Source organism: Thamnophis elegans, chromosome 2, assembly GCF_009769535.1.
Source record: "Thamnophis elegans isolate rThaEle1 chromosome 2, rThaEle1.pri, whole genome shotgun sequence".
Taxonomy (NCBI): domain Eukaryota; kingdom Metazoa; phylum Chordata; class Lepidosauria; order Squamata; family Colubridae; genus Thamnophis; species Thamnophis elegans.
Window position 1 is genome coordinate 161,831,538 of NC_045542.1, and position 11,310 is coordinate 161,842,847.

The following is an 11,310-nucleotide window of genomic DNA, read 5'->3' on the forward strand; positions in this document are numbered from 1 at the left end:
AGACAGTAAGAAAAATAAACTTTCCCTCTTCATCCTCAGCCAGCAGATTCAACATCAACATTTTATCTCTAAATAAGCTACCAGATGCATCTTCCTTCCATCCCTCGCTCCATTTTCTCCTGTCTAAATCGTCATTCTCCTCATTGATCAATAAAGGCCCAGTAAGAATTAAGAAAAATACTTAGGTGTTTTGACTGTTACAACTTAATTATTCTAAGCGTCAGGAAATTTCTCCTTAGTTCTAGGTTGCCTCTCTCCTTGATTACTTTTCATCCGTTGCAATCATTTGCTTGAAATGTCTAGGAAATAGTGGCCAGCATTTTCTTGGGCTAAACACCCGTCTGGCCGAGGAGCCAAGACAGGCGAGGAATATGGGCGAAGAGCTGAGTGGTGGGCGTGAGGACGAGCACAAATGCAAGGTGAGGGAGGCCAGCGGGTGAAGAGCAGCAAGGCTGCGGGCATTAGGACAAGGGGAGGGGAGGGGCCAGCCAGGGGTGGAATCAGCTGGTTTGCTAATCTGCCCCAAAGGTTAGCTACCTGTTACGTCCTTTTGCCTTATTGTGTATTCTCTGATGGAGTTTGAGGTTGCTTCAATAGAAAAAAACAATATTTTGCCCAACCAACATTTTTTAGGATTTCCCTCCTGTCACTGTGTGATGTTTTTGGTGACTTATAAGATGTGACATTGGGAAAAAAACCACGTTTTCACATTGTTCATAACTAAATCGGTTTATCTCTGGTATGCACTTTCTGATGCATTTTGAACGTTGGTTTGCAATGAAGAGGTTTCTCACGCTCTGCACCCTTGTGTGGCTACTCTCCTGTGTGATTTCGGGTGTGGATGTGGAGGGCTGAAGGTTGGGCAAAACATTCACCACCATCCAAACATTTATATGGTTTCTATCCAGTGTGGATTCGCTGATGCATCACAAGAGAATCTTTCTGTGAAAAACTTTTATCACACGCTGAGCATTTATGGGGCTTTTCTCCTGTATGCATTCGGCTGTGACTTCTAAGGGAAGATGACTGAGCAAACGCTTTCCCACAGTCCAAACATTTGTAGTTTTTTTCCCCTGTGTGAATTTTTATATGCACTCTAAGGTTTGATTTGCTATTATAAAGTTTTCCACATTCGTTACACTGATATGGTTTCTCCCCTGTGTGGGTTTTATGATGTGTCCAAAGTCCATTCTGATAAGGAAAAGATTTTCCACATTCTAGGCAGCTGTATGGCTTCTCTCCCGTGTGGACTCTCTGATGCTTTCCAAGGTTTCCTTTATGGGAGAAGCATTTCCCACACTCCGCACACGTGTATGGCTTCTCCCCTGTGTGGATTCGTTCATGAATCTGAAGCTCACTTTGTGTAACAAAACATTTCCCACACCCCCCACATTCATAGGGTTTCTCTCCTTTGTGACGCATCTGGTGTTTCTTAAGGTTAGCAGAAAGCATAAATTGTTTCCCACATTCTGGGCATTCAAAGGGTTTCTCTCCAGTGTGAATTCTCTGATGTCGCACCAGGTTTCCTTTCAGAGTAAAGCACTTCCCACATTCGAGGCACTTTTCATTTTTCTCCCCTATGTGTATTTTCACATGACTCCGAAGACCTGCACTCTGGTTGAAACATTTTCCACACTCAAAGCATTTGTAAGACTTTTTCCCATGAGTCTGCTTATGGGACCAAAGACCTGCCTTCTGAGAAAAACTCTTCCCACATTCCCAACACTTGTAAGTTTTCTCTGCTGAGTGGATTTCCTCGTGGATTCTGAGATGGGCTTTTCCACGGAAAAATTTCCCACATTCCAGACATTGGTAAGGTTTCTCTCCAGTGTGGATTTTCTGATGCGTAAGAAGCCTTGACTTTTGTTGAAAGCATAAGTCACATTCCTCACATTTATAGGGTTTTAGATTTTTGGAGTTTTTCCCAAAGGAAGATTCCTCACCCTCCAAACTTTGACTGGATCCACTTCCCACGTGGACTTTCCTGTGGGTCAAAAGGAGGGACCTGCGAGCAAAGGATTCCCCACACTCTGAGCATTCATGGGTTCTTTTGGCTGTTCTTGGAGGGCTGTTTGAGTCTGGTGGGGGATCCAAGAGTTTCCCACGCTTCATGCTTGCCCTTTGGCTACTGCCTTGGGCTGAATTTCTACTATCTCTTGACAGTTGCCTTTCAAGTAAACCTTTGGTCACAGCTGTTTTCCTGCTGGCGGAACAAAAAAGAAGATGAGAACATTATTTGCTCTCGAGAAACACAGAAAATCACAAAATTGTTGAGAGCCAGATGCTGTCATTTGTAAAGTGCTCAGAGAATGCTGTAATGCACTATGTGTCTAAGTCGAAATGCCATTGCTATTGCTAATAACAACGGTCCTCAAACTACGGGCCGCGGGCTGCATATGGCCAGCCAAAGCCATTAATTCGGCCCACACAGGACTATGAGGCTGCCCGGAATATATCGCACCGCTGACCTTCAGCCAAGTGCAGAACTTAACTTTGTTTTTACCCATTTTTGGCCTGAAGAATGCTTGTGGCGGGGGTCGGTGGGATACGAACAATTGTCTGCACAAATGCCCCAGGAGTCAAAAAATTGGCCCATTTTCTTCTCCCCTACCCCTAGAAAATATTAAGATAAAGAGATTAAAAGAGGGAGGGAGGGAGAGAGACACTGACTTGTTGATTGTAAGCTCTTTGGGGCTGAGAAGAATTATTGTAAAACTGAGTTTCCTGAAGTGGACCACTAGACTCCTAAGCAATTTAAAAAATGGTCTAGTAAGACTTCCGGGGGAGGACCCTGTCGTCGTCGGGGGCTCAATGGAGCTCCCCCCAGAGTTCTAGTCTGTATATCTAAAAGATCTATAGATATCTCCCCTTTTAGGCAGAAAGGGGCAGGGAGTAGCTCAGTCGTTAGAATCTCTTTGAAATTCACAGCCTTTTGTTTTTCGCTGTGAACGGAGAAGAGGTTCAACACAAAGCTGAGCTTTTTTTCTTTTACTCCAGCCAGATCTTCTCGGCTGTTTTTTTCAGCCCGAGGCAGATCATCCTCCCCCCTCAGAACAAATTTAAGCTATTTAAAATCGGTCGGGGCAATGACCATTCCTGAAATCCTTTTTTGTTTATCATTATTTAAATACCAGCTTCAATCTAACCAAAAACTCCTTTGTTTAACTGTTTTTCAAAATGGCAATTTTATAACCTTCGCAGTTGATATATTTAATCAGCCCTGTTTTTCTGAAAACTTTTCTTTACTAATTGCCAAAGTTTACTCAAAGTATTTTATTGCAAATCAGGGTGTGCAGAGACTTTGTTTGTTCGCTTTTGTTTTTTTTTATAATGGCTCCCAAGTCAAAAAATTCCAAACGTTTTCTTAACAATGCATCCTAAGTAATCGCGATAAAGCCACAGTCTTTGCCTTCTACGCCCCCTACTGGAGATTTGTTAATGAAAGAATTTCTTTTTGAAACTCTCAGAGAATTTAAAGAGGAAATAATGCAATTTATTTCGGAACTATGTGATCAATTGGATGCTAAGATTGCCCGAACAAGGAACGATACCATCGAAGCGATAACCGTGATGACAGACTACATTGCAGGAATGGAGGATAAATTGGAACTTTTGGAACAAGATAATTTTAATTTGACATCTAAAATCGAAAAGTTGCAACAGGAAATTGAAATGGCAGAGAGACAACTTGTTATGACAAATTATAAAAAGACTGCGTTTGCAATAAGAGTTAGGGGATTGCGTGAAAACGAACAGGAGAATTTGAAGCAGACCTTTTTTGAGGCGTTCAGTCGTGTGGTGGGCGGTCCGGGACTCAACTTTGATTGGCAGATCCAAAAAATTTACCGCCATAATTCGTGGACAGCAAAACAGAGACAGCTTCCGAGAGATGTGGTTATATATTTCGCTACAAAAGAGTCCAGAAACGCGATGCTGCAAGAGTTCTACAACAACAGGCTGCGAATTGATGGACAGGATTTGATCGTCTTCAAAGAGGTGCCTCCCCAGATGTTAAAAGCCAGGAGAGGCTATGCTTTTTTAACTAAAGAACTTAGAGATAATCAGATACGGTACAGATGGGAAGCGCCATTTGGTATTACAGTCACACTTAACGATCAGAAACATCGCCTCAACTCAGCTTGTGAAGCCCAAGATTTTTATCATAAGATCTTAAAGGCGGGACTTCCTGAATTACCCGGACTTGGACAAATACAAGGAGAAGTACAACAGAATTAACCAATCACACAATTACAAGGCGGGAGCTGTCGTTTTTCCCCTTCGGAAAGGCAGTAGAGCGGAGAACAAGGATTTAGTTATGCTTTCAAAATATTTGCTTAATCTTAACTTGAACAACACTCTGTGACTATGTTTTGTAGAAAATGGCATAGCGCTATACCGATCAAGAGACATTAAGGTTGTAAGAAATGATGCTGATCACCTCGGAAATTATATTGTATGGGACTTTAAAAAAAAAAAAAAGACTTGATGGACAATTTGGAACTTTTACATAAACTGCTTATGTTTTATTCTCTAGGGAGGGGAAGGCGGAGATTGTGACACTTTTGGATTGTGGTTTAGGTTGAATTGAGTTGGGAAGGGTGGCGCAGATGGGAGGGTAGTGAAGGATTAATTAGAGATTATTTTGAGCCAGAAAGTAAGCTGACTTTTATAGTAACATTTATTTGAACATAAGTTTGGAAGAATATACTCGGGAGCTTGAAGGAAGGCGGAGCAAATAGGGGAGGTGTACGGATGATAATAAAATATATATATGGACACAGGTAGAGGCAGGATGAGTGGAGTTGAAACAGAAACCGAGAGAAATATTTGAGGTGTTTAAGTTGCTTTATAGAGAAAGAAGTAAAAGGGATATATTAAAGGTTTGGAAATGGATACATATTTAGATAAAGAGACAAGGTCCCTAGCTAGAGTAGAATTTTATTTGATTAACTCACTTGGTTTCAACATAGTTTGAAATCCTGCAAGTAATAAATTAATTGAGATTAGGAATGATGTACATTGTTTAAGTGTTAACACTGATGGGAAGCTGAGTTTAAGGTAGAGAGTTTATTGATTTTTTTTCTGGGGGGGGGGTTTCCCCCTGTTAATTTTTAATTATTTTTTTTCTTTTTTTTCCTTTATTTTTTATTTTTATTATTTTTTAACTTTTAATCTATCTGGTTTCAATATACTCCAGACTTTGCTTGATAAGGAACGATGTCGGGAATGGGATCTGGGAAGTCGGAAGGGGGTCTGGGAGGGGGATTCATGGGGGGAGGGGGGGAGGGTGGAAAATTGGCCACACCCACCTAGTCACAGGAACAGCTAACCACGCCCACCCAGCCGGTCTGGGCCCCCAATAGTCTGAGTGACAGTGAATTGGCCCCCTGTTTAAAAAGTTTGGGGATCCCTGGCTAATAACAACTGCAACAGTGAGGCCAGAATTGCAGTTCTTGAGCAAAGCGGTTAATGTGATGTCCCATGTAATGACCACTTTTCTCAAGAAATGAGTTTGCAGCCCAGTTGTATTCCTAACTCGAGGACTGCCTATCGGAAACAAAAAGTCAAGGCAAAAACTTTTCACTGCATTGCTGTGTTGTAAAACAAAGATAAAACACAATTGAAGGCGAATATACGTGTCCCAGGATGAAGTTGAAGGACCCAATCTGTGTCGGTCACCAGGGTCAACCGTGGTGGAGTTGGACTCGTGCTGGAGCCCATCCTCATACACAACTACACCACACACACAACAAGATATACTCTGCTAGAGAGAAGTTCTCCGAGGATGGCCTCCAGTCCGAAATCTCAGAAAATAAAACCTCTGATCCTGATACCTGATCCATAAAAAAGAAATGCTTAGGTTCCAAAGACTTCAGATAAAACGGAAGAAACCACCAAGATGGAAACCCAAGAGGAACCAATGCATAGTTGTGAGAAGGAAAACTCAAAGGAAGAGGAACGGAGTGGGAAGGGCGGGTGGGAAAAGAGCCAATCTCCTCCCATTCCCCCATCCCAAAAAAGAGGTTCAGGCAAGGGGTCCAAGGACAGTTTGTTATTAAGTGGGATGCCGGCTGACCTTGAAGCTGACCTTGAAGCAGCGTCAAGGAAGAGATACCGCCTTTATTTCCCCCCCACCCACAAGGATTCTTCCTCCCCCCCCCTCATGGCCGTCCCTCAGGGAATAGTCAGGGAGGAGAGGAGAGCACCAGGTGGCAACCAGCCTCCAAACCTCCTTAAAACCTTTGCTTTGTAATGTAAAGCATCCACCATGAAGGGCCACATCACAGCCCCTTCAGGGCAAAAGAAGGAAAATACGGGATTATTTCTCCTGATTCCCCCAAGCAGATTCAACTTTAGCATAAGAACAAAGGATTTCATCTGTTCCCCTTTTAAATTTGCAGATTTTTTTTTATTTTTTCCCTTCTACAACACCTTACTGTCATTACGTCAACATTGTTATGTAATACCTGTACATGTATATAATATTTCGCTTCTATATTTACACACTTTATACACAGTTCTATATATATTTATATATATTGTTTTTTGGCTTAATTAATTTTATTCCTGTTTTGCAGCCATTTGTACCAATTGTTTCAAATTTCATAATATTCCGACTCTTCTTTCTTTTTTAATTTCAGTGTTAATTTGTCCATCTCTGCATAATCCAAAGCTTTTTTTATCACTAATTCGTCCGTGGGGAGGGGTATTATTTTGTTTCCAGTATTGGGCAAATGCTATTTTAGCTGTAGTTAGCAGATGTGTTTGTTCCCCTTTTAAATTGAGCTCAGGGGAAAAGGATCTTTTGTGGGTTAAGACAACATGAACTCAATTCAGTTCATTTAGAGCCTTTTTTCTTTCTCCCAAACTCTCCCTCACACCCATTGCCATGAGGTCGCTCTGTGTTAAGAGCACATTACAAATCTCAACAAAGGTTTTAAAGCTCCGTTTTTCCAACTGCACGTGTGGGATAGGGATGCTCAGAGACCTCGGACGGACCACAGAGAGACCTTCTGAAAATAACTTACCCCAAAGTTACTTCCCGGATCCACCCCTCGGGGAGCCTTGGACGGGCGAGGAGGGGGCAGATCCAGCCGAGGGACGGAGCACGCTTTGTCCCACTGGAGGGGAGGGAGGGATCCGCTTCCTTCAGGCAACGACGGAGCTGGATCTCCCCCAGGAAAACCCTGCGAGCCGAAGAGCGGGATCGGCAGCTCCCTTCCTGGGGTCGGGGGAGAGATCTCCTGGGAGAAGGGGCGGCCTGGAGGCCGGAGGGAGAGCAGCCCCACCTGTATCGAGCGGGACCCAGAAGTCTCTCTCGAGGGATCCAGCGCCGATCCTCCTCCTGCAAAGCGGGACACGCGGAGGGAAGCGGAGATCCAGCCAGGGGGAGGGGAGGGGGAGGAGTCTCCGCTCGCCTCTCGGGCTCCGCCCCCGCCCTGCAGCCCCGCCCCTTATCCATCTCCTTACCCCCTCCGCCCCTCCCCTTGCACCGAAACTTCTTCTGTTCCTCCAATGGGCTTTGGTGTCGAGGTTCCCTCTGCCAATGGGAGGAGTGCCCGTCTCTGCACGTTGGAAGCAGGGCTGCCCCTCCTCCCCCGGCGCGTCTGTGTGCGTGTGTTATTGTTTGTGTATATTTGTGTCTCTGTGCGCCCTTGTATTAAGCCTGACACAGAAGCCCTTTTTAAGGTTTTTCTCTTTAGGAACTCCATTTAAAGTGGCAGTAACTGGGGCAGAGTTTAAAAGATGGCCTCCCATCGTGAACATTAAAATTGGGTGGAGGTCTCTGAGCATGGAGGGGTCTTCTCACATTCCTTGGTTTCCTAATCCCCAGAGACCCCGAGACAGGAAAGAGAGTTTGTGGGGAGAAGCTCAGATCTCATTCTTTTTCCCCTTAAGAGGCAACACAAGGCAACAGGGAAACAAGCCTGAAAATATTGCCAAGCCCCTGCCAAATAGAAATGATTTAATTTTTAGTTACTTATATCTGCCTTTATTATTTTTACAATAACTCAAAGACAGGGAAGATATCCCACAGATCTTCCTTCACCTATTTGGCTCACAAGAACCCTGTGTTAGGTTGAGAGAGACTGGCCCAAGGTCATCCAGCTGGCTTTCATGGCCAAGGCAGGACTGGAACCCATGGCCTCAGGCTTTCTAATGCAGGGCCTTAATCACTAGGCCATACTGGATGTCCTGGGTGTTGGTTGGGAATGGTCATCTTTGAAGCGGGGGGGGGGGGGGACTTCAGCTCCCAGAATTCATGCTGGCTGGGGGATTCTGGGAGTTGAAATCCAGAGAGTTTAAAATGGTGAAGATTGAGAAACACGGATATGGACGTATGTAGACATGCATCAGTGTCCATGTAGAAACGTGTGTTTGAGGAGTGTGTTTATAAAAATCTTCCAGAAGGAAAAGCAGCTGAAGAAAGGGAAATAAACCATTATACAGGTGATAATTAACCCAGATCCTGACCATTACAATTTGCCATCTAGGGGGACCCAGGAAGTGTGACTTTTCTGCAGCAGGCCCTGCCCTGTGGAAGGCCCTTTCCTGGGGGATCCTGCAGGGCCTCCCCACACTTATAGTCTTCTGGAGAGCTGTAGGAGGCTGTTTTTCCCCCAGTCCTGGGACAAAGTGGGGTTGGAAGTGGAGGATTGGATATTGGGGTGCCTGTGTGTACAAGGGGGAGCCCGATTCTTTTGGTTCATGAATTTCATCAAGTGTAGAGTTGCACCATTACAACACTGGCAAAAGTCAAGGGGCTCGAAGTGCACCATACGTCCTAAGTGAAATGGGGTCCTATTAATCCTGAGCGTGTCAGGCACATATAGGGGGCCTCCTACGATCTGCCCTTAAGAGCAGGGGGTCCATCCGAACCACCAAGACATTTTTTGTACAGCTAATCACAAATCTACTCCTTTTAATTCAATTTCGTAGTCGGACATATCCAGCGAGGGAGGGAGGAGCCAAAGGAGTCAAGATGGTATCTTTTTCAATGCTCATCACACAACAGAGCTAAAAAGCAGCAGGACTTTTGACTGCAGAGCATGGCACCAAATGGACGGCCATCTTGACTCTTTTGACCTGACCACCCAGTCTGTGTTCTCAAAAGAGTCTTCTTGATTATTTTGAATAATTTTTATTAAGGACTACATTTGCAGGTCAGACAAAGACACTTAATATAATTAAATACAGTAGGTTTGTGAACATACTGTATGTGTGCATTAATATATGAAAAACGCAATGTGGAAAAAAAGAAAATAAATTACTCCAAAAAAGGTAGGAAGAAAAAGAAACTTCCCCTCTTCATCCTCAGCCAACATTGGATCACCAGATGCATCTTCATTCCATCCTTCACCCCATTTTCACCCCTTTAAATCTTCAGTTCTCCTTATTCATTAACAAAGGGCTAGAAAAAAAATTACAAAAATATCTGACTGCCTTGACTTACGACTGTAACAACTAATGACCGGAAATCCATTCCCAATTGTGCTCATAAACCAAAGACTTCCTGTCTTCTGCCAAACATTTTATATATATATGGTCACCACACGTTTATAATTTAGTTCCTGGTGAATTATAACGTGTGATTTTTTTTAAAAAATGTTTTCCACATTGTTCCCAACTAAAGGGGTTATCTCTGTTATGGACTTTCTGGTGCATTTTTAATGTTGATTTGCAGTGAAAAGGTTTCTCACACTCTGCACACTTGTGAGGCCACTCTCCTGTGTGACTTCTGGTGTGCATGCGAAGGGCTGAAGGCTGGGCAAAACATTTCTCATACTCCAGACATTTATATGGTTTTTCTCAAGTGTGGGTTTGTTGATGCCTGACAAGACTATATTTCCTTGAAAAACATTTATCACATTCTGAGCATTTGTGAGGTTTCTCTCCTGTATGGATTCGGCTGTGAACTCTAAGAGCAGATGACTCAGCAAATTGTCTCCCACAGTCCAAACATTTGTAGTTTTTTTCCCCCGTGTGAGTTTTCACATGACTTCTAAGAGCTGATGAGGTACGATAAAATCTTCCACAGTCGTTGCATTGATGTGGCTTCTCCCCTGTGTGGATTTTGTGATGTCTCCAAAGGACTCCACTTTGAGCAAAGCATTTCCCACAGTCTACGCATCTGTAGGGCTTCTCTCCCGTGTGAAACCTCTGATGTGTTACAAGGTTTTGTTTTTGGGAAAAGCATTTCCCACACTCCCCACACTTGTATGGCTTCTCCCCCGTGTGGATTCTCTGATGAATTTGAAGCTCTCCTGGCGAAATAAAACTTTTCCCACACTCCCCACATTTATACGGTAGGTCCCCTTTGTGCCATACCTGGTGTCTCTGAAGTTCATGAGAATACATAAATCGTTTCTCACATTCTGGGCATTCATAGGGTCTCTCTCCCGTGTGAAGTTTTTGATGTCGCTTCAGGCTCGATTTCGAGGTAAAACCTTTTCCACATTCGAGGCACTTTTCGTTTTTCTCCCCTCTGTGTGTTTTCTCATGACTCCAAAGAGATGAATTCTGGGAGATATATTTTCCACACTCAAAGCACTTGTAAGACTTTATTCCTGCATGGATCTTCTCATGGAGCCAAAGACTTGAGTTCCGAGAAAAGCTTTTCCCACATTGCCAACACTTGTAAGGTTTCTCCCCTGTGTGGATTATCTCATGGTCTCTGAGATGGGCTTTTTCACGGAAAAATTTCCCACATTCCAGACATTGATAAGGTTTGTCTCCAGTGTGGATTTTCTGATGTCTAAAAAGGTTTGACTTTTGACCAAAACATAAGTCACATTCCTCACATTTATAGGGTTTTAGTATTGGGCAGCTCCTGAGATCTTTGGAGTTTTTACCAGAGAGCGATTGCTCATCCTCCAATCCTTGACTGGATCCACTTCCCACATGGACCTTCCTGTGGGTCAAAAGGAGGGACTTGCGGGCAAAGGATTCCCCACACTCGGGGCATTCATGGGTTCTTTTGGGTGTTCTTGAACTGTTTCTTGTGTCTGATAGGGGATCCAAGAGAGTCCCACACTCCATGCTTTCTGGTGGCTGCTGCCTTGGGCTAAATTTCTACTATCTGTTCATAGTTCCCTTTCAGGTAAATCTTTGGTCACAGCTGTTTTCCTGCTGGTGGAACAAAAAAGAAGATAAGATTATTTCATTTTGAGAAACACAGAGAATCACAGAATCGCTGAGGGCCAGATGATGACATTTTTAAACTGCTCGGAGAGTGCTGTAAAGCACTATGTATCTAAGTCAAAGTGCTATTGCTATTGTTAATAACAACCACAACAGTGAGAGAGGAAT

At 43.7% G+C, this 11,310-nt stretch overlaps 1 pseudogene; it reads right to left on the reverse strand.

Moving 5' to 3' along the window:
• Nucleotides 1–253: 253 nt before the first annotated feature.
• Nucleotides 254–11,063, reverse strand: LOC116502789 (annotated as a pseudogene).
• Between the last annotated feature and the right edge of the window lie 247 nt (nucleotides 11,064–11,310).